This window comes from Pinus tabuliformis, chromosome J (genome assembly GCF_031772625.1).
Source record: "Pinus tabuliformis cultivar Carrire ecotype Pingquan chromosome J, CPIR1, whole genome shotgun sequence".
NCBI lineage: Eukaryota > Viridiplantae > Streptophyta > Pinopsida > Pinales > Pinaceae > Pinus > Pinus tabuliformis.
The window spans coordinates 7,047,459-7,065,505 of record NC_142295.1 but is presented as its reverse complement, the minus strand read 5'-3'; the positions used below and the strand labels follow the sequence as shown (position 1 = coordinate 7,065,505).

At 39.3% G+C, this 18,047-nt stretch overlaps 1 pseudogene across 1 annotated transcript in view; it reads right to left on the bottom strand.

The window, feature by feature from the left end:
* Window positions 1-18,047, bottom strand: part of LOC149225156 (protein-tyrosine sulfotransferase-like) — a 267,602-nt pseudogene that overhangs the window by 99,614 nt on the left and 149,941 nt on the right. Inside the window, exon 5 of the transcript XR_016246941.1 lies at window positions 11,915-12,058. The product of XR_016246941.1 is annotated as a protein-tyrosine sulfotransferase-like (transcript). The remainder of the gene's footprint in view (window positions 1-11,914; window positions 12,059-18,047) is intronic.

Here is an 18,047-nt window from a genome sequence, read left to right as displayed (position 1 = left end):
ATGGAACTTGTTGCGGCAAATGAGAAGGCTCCTGGTTTTTCTTATCATCTGACCATTGTTGAATCTTTCGAACTTGTATTCTAATGGCATCCATCTGACTAGAGCATTCATCCCTTATAGCACTGATTTGTATGGCATGGTGTTCTTGCATGTGTTTTATCACTTTATCATTCTTTTCCTCTATGTCCATCAAGCAATGTTGCATGAAATTTATTTCTTCTTTATGTTTCGCTTGCATGTCAGCCAACTGATTGTTATGATTGAATGTCATAGAGTCTATTTCCCTATCATGATCAGCTTTCATGGTCACCATATTTCCCTCTAAGACTGACATCTTGCTTTGCATGCTTCTAATTTCTATTTCATATTTAATTTTCATGGCCTCAATTTCCTTAGCATGCTGATTTTGCGTGTCCTCAATCTCCTTATTACGTTTTTCCAGATGGGTGCGTAAAGTTTTAACATCATTGACAAGACTAGTTTGATTTCTTTCCATGTTTCTTACCAGCATCATTAGATCTTGTATAATTTGCTTTTGTTCTTGCCTTTCACTGTTATTTGTCCCTGATTTTTCACTATCATGAATTTGATCTACAATATTTTCGGTGGATGACACATTTTGATCTTGAACTCTTTCTTCAACAGCTTGACCTTTAATATGATTACTTTCTTCTTTTTGCACAGTTTTAGAGGTAGAAGGCAAGCTGTTTGGACTATCATATTTATCTTTAAAAGCATCGAGAATGTCTTGTAAAGAAGTGAAAAAATCATTAGGAAAATTATTAAACCAATTCAAGGCATCACCCTCTAAAGAATGGACAAATAGACGCATCTTGAAGTCTTCATGATTATATTGAGGAAATCTACAATACAAGATCTTTACACAAGTAAATATGTTTAAATGACGTTTAACAGCGACCAGATCATCACCCGAGAACTTTAATAATTTAGAAATGGCCTCTCTCGGAAGATCATGGAGATTATTAGTAAAATGACATGGCTTACATGAATAATCCATGATGAACAACAAGGGATCAAATGGATGATAGAAAGAGATTTCTGCTCAAGAAAATTAAGAGATGAGAAAAGTGGAGTCGCCACTTGAACAACGAATCTGATTCTAGGATCCAAAAAGTAACCACAAGCAGATATGAGGAAAGATTCTTGTCTGGGAAAAATGAGAAAAATGGAGTCGCCACCCAAACAAGAAACAAAACCGAAGAGATGCTGCTGATATGCGATGAAAAGATGCCCAAATTATTTGAATCTGCCAGCTCAAATGAGAGATGAGAAGATGAGAAGATGAATGTCGATGAAACCCCAGGAACAGAAAAACTCTGTCCCCGGCAACGGCGCCAAAAATGTTGTCGCGCAGATTGGCACGACAACGCTCGGACCGGGGGCTGTCACTCTGATCCCCGATCCCTCCGTTTAAGCCCGTCTCCCGCGGCTAAGGGGGGTAGACCCTGCGAGGTGATGAGATCAACTGTCGACCAGTTGGTTGGGAGACACGAGATACGATGATGAAAGGGCTTGATGGATTTGATTAATTTAGCAGACCAGTGCCTTAAGAGATTGTGGTTAAAACGATTACTTGTTAAATGGTGTAGAAACATGAAACATGAACAGTAATCATCTATCATCAACTAAATCACAATGCTCAAAACGATATCCAGCAACTGAAAGTTTCGAAAAGATAAATGCTTTAAACCACCACGAATCAAAAACCATCAACCAGATATCAATTTCGCATCTCGGCTTTAAAATTCAGCATGAAAGATATAACAGGAAAACAACTGAATCTGACAAAAATAAATTTTCCACGAATTTTTTATATTTTTTCGAATTTTTTTTTTTTTTTTTTAAATGAAAATCTAAAAAAATCTAAAAAAATAAATTTTATTCTAAAAAAACTAAACTATTTTAAAAATGAAACTAAAATCTAAAAATCTTTTTTTTATTTTTTTATTTTTTTTATATTTTTTTAAAATCCAAAAAGGAAAAAATATCTAAAACTAAATTTTAACCAAAATAAAACTAAAAAAGAATGTATTTTTTCATTTTTTATAAAACTAAAATCTAACGTTAAAACTAAACATAACCCTAGACTAAACTAAAAAAAACAAATGCTAAATCTAAACATCAATTAAAACATAAAACAAAATTTAAAATCTAAGATTAAAACTAAACTAAATTAAACAAACATAAATCAAAAAATTTAAAACTACATTAAAAAGGGCAATCGCATTTTTTATTTTCATGATATAATATAAAGAAAATAAATAAAACAAAAACTAAACCTACCATAATCTAAAACGAAATATGATTTTACAAAGCCAAGCCTAAACGAAACGTAAGTCAAAAAAAATACGCCCTGGAACATCTACGCATAGGGATATCACAGTCATCAAATCGAAAATGGATCAAATATATGGCTAAAAGCTGAGATATGCGTTAGCGAAAATGATAAAATCGTGACTCCTTAGAAACTTGACGGGATGCGATTCTGGAGATGATACGCTTACCTGCGCAGATGCGAATGAGGTTTGATGCCCACGTAAATAGTTTTAGGAAAATCGGAATACGATCCAAGATGTTACCTGGCCCGGAAGGTTGAGTCAAAATGTCTGCGGGTGCTGGTATTGTTTCAATGCGTTCCCCCTTTTTATCTGTGCGTATGAATGCCGTCGTCGTTTTCCAAATGGACGTGCTGCAGTGGCGTGTTTGAAAAACTGTTTGCGGATTCCTTAAAAAACGCTGTTCCCCACGTAAATCTGTGCGTGGATTCAAAAGAAAACTCGTTCTTCACTGTCCAGCCAGCAGACTTGGACGGCAGTTTGCGGGTTGAGGGGCATGGAAATCTCAAGCACGTTTATACGAAGAGAAATGATTTTGATGAAGGATGGCATAAAGACGGCTTCTTTGATGTCACCATTATCACTTGAATGCAGAGCTGAGGGTTTGCAAATGGAACGAAGAGGCTGTAGGAGATACGTTTTTGAATGACAGGTTTCTTGACTGTCGCAGCAGCGTGAGTTTTCTGTAGGTTCACGAATTGCTCTGGCAGTGGCAGCGTATGGCAACGATTTGAATCAGATTTCTCCACTTGATGCTCACAGGATAACACAATTTCGAATTTTTACTTGATAATGCTCAATGCAGTGAGGGTCAAGGAGATTGACGGCGGTCCTGCAAAAAAAAACAAAACCCTATATCAAAACTGTACAAAGCAAACTCTTGAAACCCTAATAAAAAATTTGTGAAAAGCAGAAGCTTGAAAACCCTAATAAAAAAAAATGATTAATGTACAGATTTAGCCCCTTAGCAGCCAGATTTAGCAGTAAACACAGAAAATTTTTAAAGATAAGAAATTTCAGATTGTCACTGTGAAAAAGCTTCAGAAATTTTCTCATGCAGATCAGAAAGATAAAACCGAATAATAAACTCAGGATCAAATCCACTGGGCTCAGCAGAAAATGCTTGCGGGAGTTGGCTGGTTCAGCCGAGAACTTCCCCGAACGCCCACAAATTCCTTCAGAAAATGTTATTCTGCACAGCTCAAAACAATCGTCAATAAAGAGGGCAAAATGCTGCTAGATCTCAAACAGTAATGGAGATACCTGCCATTACTCCTGAAACCCTAGCAGCACCCAAACCCTAGCAAGTGAGCAAGATACCTGTACCCACAATACTCTAGAAAAGCTATTATTAACAGCTGAAAATAACATATGCAGAAAATGAAATGATCTCACAGCATTCCAAGAGAGTAACACCAGCAAGATATGGACCCCAAAGTCTTCCTTTATTAACCAGAAACAGATTTACAAGAGAGCTTCTTTAGCCTTAGACTCACAGATCCAATGATCTAAAATGACCCCCTAAGACCCTATATAAAGGAAATGATCCCAACGGCTAGTTTTGGGTGATCCATGTAGAACTGATCTCGACCGTTGATGAGGATCAAGACATCTCTTGATCTCATCCGTCGATTTATTAACTTAAAATATTATTATTTTATTAGTTAGGGTTTTTGCTTCATTTTTTAATTTTTTATTATTTTATTATTTTTATTCATTTTTTAATTTTTAATTCATTTTAAGATGGATCATCAAACTAAGTCGTTGGGAACATCACCTAGGACCTAGGACCTAGGACTCATGAGGGGATTTACAACATTTTCAACCCTCAAGATACATTTCATCATGATTTTTTACAATTTACATCTCAAAGGGATGAACCCACTTAATACGGACCCTCACAAAACACCCAGCTCTGCGACACAACGATAATCTAGCAGATCAACACACTAGGATTCTCCTAAAGTTCTAATGACAAAATCAATCCCGGCTTTGGGGTCAGGTTTGAAGGAAAACTCTGCCGATCCATGGATCGGTGAGACAAAAAACCTTCCGGGACGTAGATTATCATCAGAAAGTTAGGTCCACCTAGGCAAATTACATACATGACTCATGTCTGCTAAGATTATTTACAATTAACACATGCAGACTGGGTTTACAATCAAAAAGATCAAGCTGCTGATGATGGCAGGATGGCACGGACATGCTGATCAGGTGCTGCTTCTTTTTGTCAAGAAAAGACAGGGTGCACTGCATGGGTAGTTGACCAGTAGGGGTCAACAGTTCTTATTACACAAAGCCACTGGAAACCGAAATAGATGCTAATGAAGTCGCTTCAGAATATCAGATTCACATTTATATTGAACTCAACCAATATCAATGACACTAATGTTCACACTGACAGTCAGTAACTACTCTCTCTGATCTCATTGAAATATAACTTCAGGAATTACACAGAAATCTTTATACACCCATATTCATTTCAGGTACTTAGTAATTTGTGCAAACTAAAACACAGTGGAGAGGGGAATTTGAGCAGCATTGTTTTTGGACTTTATAGGCCATTTAGAGCCTCATTGCTTATGTATTTTGCTATTTTCTCGATGATATGTATTGCACTCGGTGCCATTTTGATATATTCACCTTTACATGGTATATAAATGAGCAATCTTTGCATATTTTGTCTCTATTGGCTTGGAATCATGGTTTTAAATCTTAAAAATAGTTTTATTTCATTAAAAATTAATTATTTAATGTATTTTTTTAAAATCGGTTTGTTTAGACCAAACCAGTCCCGATTAGACCGGTTCTGGTCGGTAAACCGGTTCATTAGGTGGACCGGTTCGATCACCAGTTCCGGTTTTAAAAACACTGGGTTGGAGGAGCAGTTTTGTGCTGAGAAGCTGCCGGAAGGGTTTTCTAAGGTTTCAACCAGGAGATTTCTTTCAAACTGTGAGGTATAGCTACTAAGGAAATTCTCTGTTGGGTAGACCAGTTACGGCACCCAGATTGTACTCTAATATTGCTTAATAAGAAAACCCTCAGATAGCTGCACGTTTTCCCGCATTTGATTTTTCTGGGGACATTGGTCCAAAAATAATGGTGTCATGTGGTGTGTTTGCTCTTGTTTCTTTTAGTTGTTGATCTGTAATATGTTGAGCATGCACTGGTGTTTATTTTCAGTATTTACTTTGTAAATAACTTGTTAAAGGAAAAATAACAAGTAGGTAGGAATAAATCAGAAAAAGTGCATGAAGGGTTTCTAAACTAAGTAAACTTAGAAACTTCAACATGGTATCAGAGCGTGATTGCAGATCACAGGAGGACTAAAAGACATCAGCCGAGCGGAGCAATAGCAGCAGAAAACAATTGTCCCGAGGTGACAAAAGTTGTTTCTAGCAACGCAGAAGCCAAGGAAGTGTGACACAGAGCCAGCCAGAGCCACGCAGAAGAAGCCGGGAACTACGCAGAGCCTCAGAGAGGCTAGCGTTGCTGACGCAGAGGGCCAGAGGGCTGACGCAGGGCATCCTAGGGCTGACGCAGACCCATCCAGGGTAACACAAAGCCAGCGTGAGGTAGAGAGGGGCTGACGCAGTTCACTGAGAGGTAACTGCTAGGGTCTAGAAGGCTGCAGGAATATTGCAGAGTGGAGCTGGTGAGGTACTGTAGTCAGAATAGTACCTGACAGAGAAAGGCCAGAGGAGTTGTTACCGAGGGTTTCTAGCCGAGGAACCCGGATCAGCAGTGCAGTTGCACAAGACGATCAAAGTAGGGGGCATCTCGACAAGCGGCAGAAGGATTTCCAAGAGGGAAATCAAGACTCAGAGGGAGTCCAGAAGAGAACTTCCAAACGGGAAGTAGAGACTCAGAGGAGTCGAACAGAGAACTTCCAGAAGGGAAGTAGAGGAGCGTCATGGCACTACACGGGGTAAGAGACTAGGATAGATTGGACGGAGCATCGAACTTCCTAGTCTGGAAGGCCAAAATCTTATCAGTGCTTGACAAGAATCATGTCAAGAACTTCGCCTTAAAGGTAGTAGCTATCACAGTCGACCCTAATGATAATGAAAAGTACGAAGAGGCGATGGCGAGGGCCAAGTGAATTATCCTTGACGGGGTCAAGGATCATGTGGTACCACATATAGCCGAGAAGGAAACGGTAGTTGAGATGTGGGAGGCTCTCAAGAACCTGTACCAGCATACTTCTGTGCAGAGAAGAATGTTGCTCAGGAACCAGATGAGGTCGTATCAGATCAAGAAGGGTCAATCGATTGACACCTTCTTTGGAGGACTGAATGATATCCAAGACCAGTTGACTGCTATAAGAGCGACACCGGATCAAGAGCTTATGGTGAGGACAGCCCTGAATGATGTCTCAGAAGAGTGGGAAGTGTTTGTCCAGAGCATCCTGGGCAGGGAGACTCTCCTACCTTGGGACGAGATGTGGGCAGCTCTTTGTCAGGAAGAGATCAGACGGCAATCAAAGACATGTAGCAGTAGCAAAGGGATCAAGGTCAAGGAGGAGGACGAGGATGCGGCCCTAGCATCTGAGGGAAAGCAGGAGAAGTGGAAGAAGAAAGATCTCTCCAAGATCAAGTGCTTCCACTATGGGGATATGGGTCATTATGTGACCCAGTGCCCAAGGAAGAAGAGTAAGGGAGAGTCTTTCGAGACTAAGGCAACGCCAGCAGGGGCAGAGAAGGAAGTTTTGATAGACGATGATTGTGCCATGAGTGCACACGCACCACTTGAGCGGAAATGAGGAGACATCGAGCTGTAGTCAGGCGGACTACAAGCGATGAGGGGCAGGATCCTCGAGGTACCCAGCCTCTTGGATTAGAGCTTGCTACGGAAGCCACGACGAGGAGTAGCAAGACTGGCTGGGTGGGTAGAGACGGATGCGGATGGAGCGGTAGAGAGAGCTACAGTGCAGGAGTCCCGAGACAGCGCAGAGCTAGCAGGCTGCAGCGGTGCGAGAGGCATAGGAGTGTTGCACTAGTGCAGGAAGGCAGAGAGAGGTATGCAACGGTGCGAGATGCAGGGAGTTGTTGCAGCAACGCAGAGGTCAGAGAAGGAGCACTTGTCAGCGGCAGAGGGAGCTTCAGCATCAGTGGGTGTTTCTAGCCCAACAGGGAGGTCAGTTGGAGGATCAGTTACTTACTTCTCAGTCACCGAGTTGCAGTGCAGCAGTGGGTAGCACGATGCAATATGATGAGAGGAGGTGCAGTGCTGGGAGAAAGGACCAGCAGCAGCACGGATGCAGAGGGAACTGTCGTACAGATGCAGCAGTAGTATTGGCAGTGGCAGAACCATCAGCAGCAGTGCAGAGGATGTTGGGCAGGAAGGCCTAGCATCAGCACAGGTACCGATGCCAGATGATCAGAGTAATACTCAGTGAGGAGTATTGCTAGAGCACAGTCCTCACTAACAGGGAGTGTTGATTTGGGATAGCATCGAATGTGCTCTAGCCACGAAATTTGGTGGAGAGTTTGGGGCACATGAGATCTCCAATACCCAGAAAGGGTTTGGGCAGATTCTAAAATAATTATTATTTTTAATGGAGTCCCTAAGTCTAAACTTATGGAAAATAAAATATTAATGTGTATTAATATGAATCTGTGTTAGAGTGGTCCAAAAGACATGGATCAAGCCAGATCTAATCTTAGTCGTTGATTAGGGACTTAATCTCAGTCGTTGATATGTCAACAAGAAAAGTATAAGAGGAGGCTTGAGGGACACTTGGAGGGCACACCAGAGATGATCAGTCATTCAATTCTCTAAAGCGGGGTTTGCTAAGAGAGATAGAATCAGTGATCGGGAGAGCAACAGAGGGGCATTGAGTACAGAAGAACAGAGAAGGCAGAGATTGTGTCGGGAGAGCAGCACAGCAGCCAAGGAGGGTGATGCAGAGCCAGCAAGGGCTCACGCAGGGCCACGCAGAGGCAACCAAGTGCTGCGCAGAGCACCAGAGGGGCCAGCATAGCTGACGCAAAGGCTCCCAAAGCTGACGCAAGGCCTCCTGGGGCTGACGCAAGCCAAGAAAGGCTGACGCAGGGCCAGCATGAGACAGAGAGGGGCTGACGCAATCCAGATTGGGCAAACGTTGGGGTTGCAGGAGCAGTTTTGTGCTGAGGAGCTGCCGGAAGGGTTTTCCGGGGTTTCAACCAGGAGATTTCTCTCAAACTGTGAGGTATAGCTGCTAAGGAAATTCTATGTTGGGTAGGCTAGTCACGACACCCAAATTGTACTCTGATATTGCTTAATAAGAAAACCCTTAGATAGCTACATTGGTTTACCCGCATTGGGTTTTTCCGAGGACATTGGTCCAAAAATAATGGTGTCATGTGGTGTGTTTGTTCTTGTTTCTTTTAGTTGCTGATCTGTAATATGTTGAACATGCACTGGTGTTTATTTTCAGTATTTACTTTGTAAATAACTTGTTAAAGGAAAAGTAACAAGTAGGTAGAAATAAATCAGAAAAAGTGCATGAAGGTTTTCTAAACTAAGTAAACTTAGAAACGTCAACAAATGCAAGCAATAAAATTTAAAAGTTATTGATCTACTCTTCCTTTTGCATTATGATTTATCACTTGTGTAACTGTGTTTGAACTTTGTTTGTTTTCTACAAAAGTGTTAGTATATTTGTATCATAAGACAAGACGTACAGAAGATGAGAATCACAGCCATTCTCGATGGTTCCATCTTGGATATAACTTTACATAAACTTTCATATGCTTTGCACTTTTACATATAAGCTTAAATCATCCATTCATATTCAGTAAAATTTTCAACTCCTGCTCATTATTTACTACATAGGAGATTTCTAATAATAGGACACCTACAAGAGAATAGTTTCAAAAAGGAGGCGGCATACATAATTACCAGCCAAGAACACTAGCCAAATCATAAACTTCCCTAGACAGACAAACTAACATCGGTTGCTTGAGAAAGACAATGTACATTGTACAACAGCAATAAATTTGGGATCACTTATCTGCATCTCCCTCTTCTTCAGGGCTATTATTCATTGCAAGGGATATCTTTGGTAGATTGATTAACTCACAAAAATTTCCCCCATTCTCCGTTGAATTCTCACTGCTCTCAAGCACTGTCTATTTACCATGGTTACCCAATATTTACATCAATGAAGTGAAAGATAATGGGTGGAAGGGTATGAACAATGGCACTTATATCCTATTCCTCAATGCTACTAAAGCATAAAAAAGGTTTGGATATGCATCAAGCTCCAGTAGCTTGGCATTTTTTGTGAGCAAGAAACATTTACCCAACAATTGCATGCGTACCTCATCCTTCTACATATGAAAAAATGTTTACAAAGGGCTAACATCATTCATAAATGTTAAAAACACACTTACAACAAATTTCCAATGGGCAAACAATGCAAAAACCTCCTACAATGCCAAGTGCTACTGAAAGAAGAATGTACCAAAGACCTGGAGACACCAAACAAAATTGCATGCCAGTGAACTCTCCCCTGAACTTTGAAGAAGAGTCGAATGCTACATCTGTACATGGTACCAATAGCACCTAGCAAACTAGCAATCCCACAATATATGCTTCATCATTTTGAAACGGGTACAAATAGGACAGAGATCATCGGAGTGACCACTTTTCACCAACAGGGCCTTGGATGGAAAACCCTGGTAGATGACCAGCCACACAAACACACATAACTTATATGATACCTCCACTAACCCAACAATAAGCAACCTCCGAATCCACTGACCCCCAGTGTTAGAAGACACGCACATGCATTGAGTATAGAGAAAGCTCATGGCATAGATGCAGGATAGAGTCCAACTTATGCGAATCATACTGAATGAGCGGATGGTCAAAACTCCAACAACAATCACACCATATTGGTCCGAGAATATCAACGTTCATCTTGAATACATCCTCTGATGGAATGATACTAATAATCTCCATGATGATGGATCAGTCTCCATGAAATTTTCTCTTACAGTTTGTGGAGAGAAATGACTAGCTAGTGGCAAATAGTTTCCTTATTTTCAGCAATCACTGGAAACAAGTTAAATCCTTCAGAAATTCTCAATGCATCATACCTTTTAATGACCACTGAATTGGATCCATTGTACTTTTAATGACTTGCTAGTATGCCCACCATGAAAAAACAAAAAAAGGTCAAAGACTGAAGATTCCTGCAACCACTGATGTAAGTAATAAGCATTTAAAAAGTTCAGTCAGCATTTCTGCTAATGGATATGCCAATCCTTGGGTTACAAAAGAATGAGTTTTCTGGTCAGTGTAATGCCTTGGCACACTATGAATCCAAGAAACTGGAAAATCGACCCAAAAAAAGGGTTTCTCCATGTCCCACTATATGTCATCTGCCAGTGCAGTTCAGAATCCAATAAAAGATTGGGTTTTCTGGTCAGAGTAATGCCTTGGCACACTATGAATCCAAGAAACTGGAAAATCGACCCAAAAAAAGGGTTCCCCATATCCCACTATGTGTCGTCTGCCAGTACAGTTCAGAATCCAATAGATGTTACAAACCGACCCCTTCCAAATGCAACAAAAGAAGTATTTTTGACACAATAGCAACACATTCGAACTTGAAAGCATTTACAAAATGTAAGTTGTAAACATACGAGTTGCTAAAAAAATTATTTTAGTTCAAATATCTACAATAAAATAAAAAAGTATTAAACAAAAGATTACTGATATTTACAAATGACTCAAAAATGTCGATGGGAATAGTTAAAGCCCGATGGGAATAGTTAAAGCCCATCTGTAGTATGACATTAAGGTGACTGCAAACTAAATTTATCCAAAGTTCATTTGAAGGAAAAAATAAATAAATAAAACCTAAAAGTGCTGGGGGACCAAAGCCACTTTAATATTTCTTTCTCCTTAATCAAGTCAAGAAATGCGACAGATAACGAACGCCACATGATTCAATCTCTACTTCCCTTTGATTGTAGTCTTAATTCTCTTAAAATCGGTAGTTTTATATTGGTTTTAGAAGGTCATTAGGCTAGCATTTTTTCAGAAACACCAAATATCAAATTTTTCATTTTCAAATGGCAGAGATCTGCCCATGACATGTTATGGCTATAATTTGTTCTTGTTCCACAAAAAAGAATTGTGTTTGACAGACTGACAAAAAATGATCATAAGACAATATTCTAAAAACCACAATTGCCATTTCAGTTTAAACCATGCTTGTAACATTATTATATTGGGCAGAGAAAACAAAGCATCACCGTTTTTACAGTCTAGATAGACTCCCAATGATGAACAATAATTTATGATAGTAGATAAATGTAAAGAAAATCAGCCATTGGTGAAGAAAGAAGAAATAGATTACACTAATGCACAAAAAGGATCAAAAAGCACCAATGGCACCAGTGGACATGTGCATAAATAATGTAACAAATGGGGAATGCATGATGTGTCTGCATGTATTTCTAGCAATACTATCAGCATGGGTAATAGTCTATAGCACACTACATAAAAATTGTCAGAAGTAGACAATTAAAAGTAGAATGTATTAGAGACTAGACCATCATTACCTGAAATGTGGCTCCATTGTGTACAATTTCATGAGCCAAAGGATGATGAATAAACTCACGCAATGGCATTAGCATAGCTTCCATGTCATAGGAATTTTCAGCTTCTTTCTCTATTTCCATCCTTTCTATCTGCCTTGCATCGCGCTGATAGAACCACAATATGTATCTCAGATTTTGTAAACCTTTATAACAAGAATAGATGATAACTTCTCTTGGAAAACAAAATTTGACTATCATACATTGACACTGGAGAATTGAGAAAAAAATCCACAGCTAGAATTTAAAATTCATATGGTCAAATAAATGAACATCATAAGATCTCCTGAAAAAAAGAGATACATGACGGGCAATAGGGTTTGCAGAATCTCGCCACCATGTTACACTAAATTTTACCACCATGAATGTCAATTCAGATCTCTCGCCATCCGATGAGTGTCTCAAGTGAATCCCCTATGAAGCTTGAAGTAAAACAATACCAGGGACAAAAGGAATTTTGGGTTGCAATGCTTAAAAACCATTTTTGAGCATCTGCGTAGTTTTCCTAGCCATTACTTGCACATGTGCAGGCTTTACCATTGTGGCCTAAGCAATTATGCGCATTGTCTTCCATTGTAAACTATGCAATCCTGTTCATGCAAATAAAAATAAAAAAGCAAGTTCTAGAAGCTTTGAAGGAGGAATCTTATCCAAATTAGAAACTCGAACTACCACATACCTGTTCATGGAACTAATATCCTCCTCTTAAGGATCATATCCCTTGAGAAGAGGAACTAGAAACCTCCTCCTCTTGCCTATAAATTGAGCATAAGACTAGAGGAAGGGGGGAGACTTGAATTTGTAAACCTATGCTGCTAATTTTGGGTCTGAAGAGCTTGACATCAAGGGAAAGAACGGAGACTATTGGAAGAGGCTTGTGACATCAAGGCAACCAGGTTGTAAGCTTATTCTCCTTTGAATTCAATACAAAGTAGTTGTTCTTTCCTAAATGCGTCTATTTTGATGTTATTTGAGAGATTCTTTGATCACTCGCATGGTTTATAGCTGATTATTGATTCAACTATATGTTGTATGTTAACTTATGGATTTCATTTACCTTTGATTTTATAAGCGAGATGCTTTGATCCCTTTGAATGTTTTTGTCTATGCCGATCTCTTTTGGAGCATCATGGAGAAGTTGTGGAAAGCATTGGAAAAGCCTCCAAGGCATTGAGGAAGAGTTGTCTATGGAAAGCACTGAAAGGACTTCTACAAGCACATTGCTAATCGGTAAGTGATTCTTCGCGTACTATATGCTTCATGTTTCAATGATAGGCTAAGGAAAGGTAGCAATTATTTTGATGTTTGTTACTAGGTTTTGTTGGAAATCTAGGTAGATCCTTCTTGTCCGCAAGAACGATTAGTCCGCAATAACAAATTGACGACTACGCTAGGGAATGAGAGCGCTCCATTGTGTCTTGTTGTGACCCTTGACACCTTTAGACCCTTTTAAGAATTGAAATTTCTGGTTTGAGACCTTTGTTTTTTATTTTTTCTTAATTTTTTAGGTCTGCGCAGTTTTCCTTTAGCAACATAGCACAGTTTTCTGCGGTGCCTAGTGTGCAACCGCACTGAATTGAACTAGTGACCTATGCAACCCTGTAAAATTTTTGAAAAAGCTAGGGTTTCTCTAATTTAAGTCCAGATTTTTTGTTTTTATGATTTCTTAAGCTTGTTTACAGTCTTATAGAGTCTCTGTCAATTTGATTGGGTGTTTTGAATTTTATTTTTGAGAAATTCTTAATTTGATTTCCTTTGGTCATTACTCAGAGGTTTGTCTCAGTTTCTTAACAATTTTAGCATAATTTTGCTTTCATTTTTGCAAAAAAAAAATCCTACTCAATCGCCAGTATTAATCGCCTTTAAGTGTCGTCACTTTTGATCTTTGGAATTTTCACCCAATTTCCTTTACTTATACTCGATTGGTTCTCTAATTACATTGGTGAAAGAAAATAGTCTTGTTGTTCTTTCGCTAATTTGGAATCATCTTGTGTTTGTTTTGAAGAATTCTCTTGCATAGATTACATTTGCATAGTTAGAATTCTCATTTTTATAGTGCATAGATTACATTTGCATAGTTTTCAAGCAAATCGTTCATAGATTACATTGCATGGTTTGGCACTTAGGGCTTTGAATTGCATTGGAAAATTAGAAGCGGTGCATTCTGGCATTAATATTTTAAAGAACCTATCTCCTTGCTTTAAGTACAATTCATTGAAATGAAAAGGTCACAATATCATGTTCGATTGCATTAAAGTTTTGAGTCGGGTCATAACACCATCAGTTTCACATCCATTTACCCATTAAGTAACAGCTTTTAAAAAAAATTGCGTTAGTAAAATCAATTAGAATTTTTATTATTTTAAGGCTCTTTCCACCTACATTAGATCAGGTTGTAGGACTTTGGAATAGGGAAGTGAGTTAACTTTCCAAAACTGCAAACAAACACTAGAATCTTGCGATAGGGAGTAAATCCATTTATTACAGTTTGGCTCTAGGAAGCTCCTCTAACAAGGGAGTTAAGCACGAGATCATATCGGACCTAGTGGAGTGATCGACCCCACTTCATTGGTTACAGTAGAGTGATTTACACGTATTACAAACAGTGTCGAAAGGTGCTTGGGAGTCACTTGAAGATAAACCTCAGATTAACCATGTTAAGGAACTTTCAGGTGAACTGAGCTTTGTTACTCTACCCTTGCGTGTACATCTGATCTATGACTGTCCCCCAGGTTAAATTGTCATAAGTGGTAACCTTAGAGACCATAATCTTAGGGCTATTACCCAAGGTGATGGCGAAGGGGAAGTCTTTGTTGTACCTAGAACAGACGTTGGCTAGACTCACTTGGAACTTTTTGGAGGGTATTCTTCACTCGAGATGGCATAAGTGAAGTTACTTGCACCAGATCATGTTCATTAAGCAGGTTTTCAGCATAACTAGTTCCACCCACTCTATCTTTATTCACTTTTCACATTGATCTTTGCGACGTTGGATTTCATCACCAACTAGTGATTTTGCTATGAAAAGTTTGTTTGCATGGTTTGACTCCTTAGATTTACTAGTGTGTGTTATTTGTTTGTTTTTCTTTTTATAGACCTTTTTTTCGGTCGAAAAAACCACTACTTTTTACATACCTTAGGTGTGGATTGTGAATATTATTTAAATTCTTAATAAAACTTATTTGAGTTGAATCTAATGGCAACAATTCTGGAAGTTACCAATCAAGGAATCCCCATTAACGAGAATCCTAGTCCTTTTCCTAACTTTGGAAATGTCGGTCCTCCTTATATGGCTATGTTGTCACTTCCTGGATTCACAATAGGTTTATCGGTGTGGTTGTTTTCAACTTCTTTAGTCCCAAATACTCAAACTGTACCACCTCAACCAAGTTTTTCACCTCAACCAATTTCTCTGTCTCAACAACACCAACCGTTGGCTAATCATTTACCTTCCTCACCCAGAATGTGTTCCTTCCTTTCTTCTTCTTCACTTGGTAAAAGCCTTAATGCTAGTAACTAGGTGGCTAAGAAGAAGAAGAAAGGGAAGAAGGAAAAGAAGCAAGGTAAGAAAGAAGTCAACCAACTAGCGTTGAGTATGGAAAATGTTGAGGAACCGTCCAAAAGAAACCAGAAGCTCAAATTCTTTTGCAAACTTTGTAAGGGTGACCACCTTCTTATTGATTGTCTTGGTATTCCAAAGGTGTTATAAGTGTGGTCTAAAACTTCTTAACAACTTACTATTGATCCATCGACCAGTGATTGTCAGGTTCCTAGGAAAAAGGGTAAAGTTAGGTTTCCTTGTAGGTTATGCAAAAGGATTCATCATAGTCACCTTTTCCCTCATATGGATGAAGCCTCAAAATTGTTGGAAAAAATTATTGTTCCACAGCAACAACTTCCAACTGGTTACCGTAAACTTTCTCCCAACCTACTGTCAGTTGACAAAGTGATTAATCTAATTCCAAGTAGTGCGTTGGACGCAACCCAACTTGGCCTAAATTTTGGTAAAGACTCCGCATTTTGAGGAGCGGAGTGCGCAGTGGAGAGTACAGTGGACCGCGCAGCAGAGCACCAAAGTGGACCACACAGTAAATATACCGCGAGGTATATGGGCTTCCAGGCAGGTAGAAGCCCCTCCCTTCTGTAAAAAGCAAGTAATATTGTAAAAGATGAATGGTTTTCGGACCATAGTAGCTTTTATTAGGGGAGTCCATGGTATATGGACCATGGTATTTTAATGATATATCCCTCGATGTAATAGTATATAAGGATCAATAATAAAAAAGAGAATAAGCTTACAATGACATCATGAATTGAATGGTTGTATTTTTGTGATCTGTGGTTTGTAGCAAAGCAAGAGGCTCTGCAATTGAGTGCGCAGAGGCCGGAGTCTACCACTGACTACGCAAACAACCTACAGCTTAGTGCGCAGGTCAAGCACTGTTTGTTGTACAGGAATTATTATTATAAGCAATAGTTCTTGTGGACGTAGTCCCACATTGGGATGAACCACGCAAAATTGGTGTTTTCATGTGTATATTTGCTTATTATATATTGTAGAGTAGCAGTTTATTACAGTTGCATTTTATTACAGCACAGTGATGATTATGGGTTTATATGATATGTTTATGTGATTAAATGAATGTGGCGAAGTAATCTATGTATGTTAAAGATAAAAGAACATAAAAATACCACATCGCATCATCCCTCAAGGTTGTAGAAACTTGGTTCTGCATCCTCCCATAATCACTTCGGGTGAGACTACAATCTGCTTGAAGGTCGCTGCCAAAAGGGCCAATGATTCAGGGTTTTGTTGATGCATGGTATAGATCGAACCTGGGTCAGTCCAATCTAAGCCAACAAATGGTTCCATTGTCGGGACCGGGATCTGTTTGAGGGATATGTTTATGTGGCATCCGTCGAAGAAGGAGATTCAAGATTGGCTAGAATCGAAGGAGCAAGAATTTACAGATCAAGAGAACAGAAACCCTCGTCTGAAGTCTGAAGCTTGGTTACAGAAATATATTTTCACAGATCAATATGAAATTTTCTTCGCATCATTTCTTGTTGAACTGTACGAGTGGATATCAAGGTTGACTGAAAGAAAGACCTGTTTTAAAGGTGGAGAACCTACGACGTGGACTCTTGAATTGATACAATGACTCAAGAGCATTGACAACAAGATTTCAAGGGTTGTTGATTTCTGGATTGATAGCATCTTGGAAGGATTCATTATTGAGTTCGCAGTAGACCAAACCGTGTCCTACAGCGAAGCAGAATGATGATTCTTCAAAGGACTGCGAGGTAAGTATTTGAAATCTTTGAAACTCTAGATTAAGATGCTTCTATGTGAAAAATGAGTTTTACGGATGCAGCCAGATTGCTAGTTTACTTATGTTTGGAAGAAGAGGGAGTAAAGTTGAGTCAGACATCGTAGTAACGCAAAGCGGAAAAAGATAGAGTAGATACTAGAAAAAGAGCTTTTGCACAAAACCCGAAGACCTTTGTAGAAACTGAATATAGTCCTTTGTTGATTGAATCTGAAAGTGAAAGGGAAGATAACCACCCTGATAAGCCTGAGGTAGCTTCGCATGATTCACCTTCCAAGCCTATGAGTTCGCAGAAGCCAGAATCCAGCAAGAGCCAGCGTATTTTTGACTCTCCCCCTCCCCCTCCTTCTACCCCTCCTACCCCCATCCTCCTCCCCTTACTTCTCCCCCTCCGCCTCCCCCCTCCCCCCTCCCCCTCCAAGAAGAAATATGGCTAATGATATTAAGCTGCCTGTTTTCAAAGGAACTGGATCGGAAGTTCCAAAGCAGTTTTGGTTTTTAAGTGAAGTTGTATGGACTGCGAAGCAAATTAATTATGAAAATATAAAGAAAGTGCAGCACATTACGACACTCCGAGATAGAGCATTGACATGGTATATAAAGTATTCGAATAATCAGATTAGAACATTTGCAGATATCAAAGCAGCGGTGACAAGAAAATTTAAGAAGCCGGAGTATGAGTCACAGTGCATCACTGAGTTAAAAGAAATTAAACAGAACCTACTGAATCTGTTTGGGAATTTGATCAAAGATTTAAGGAATTGTTG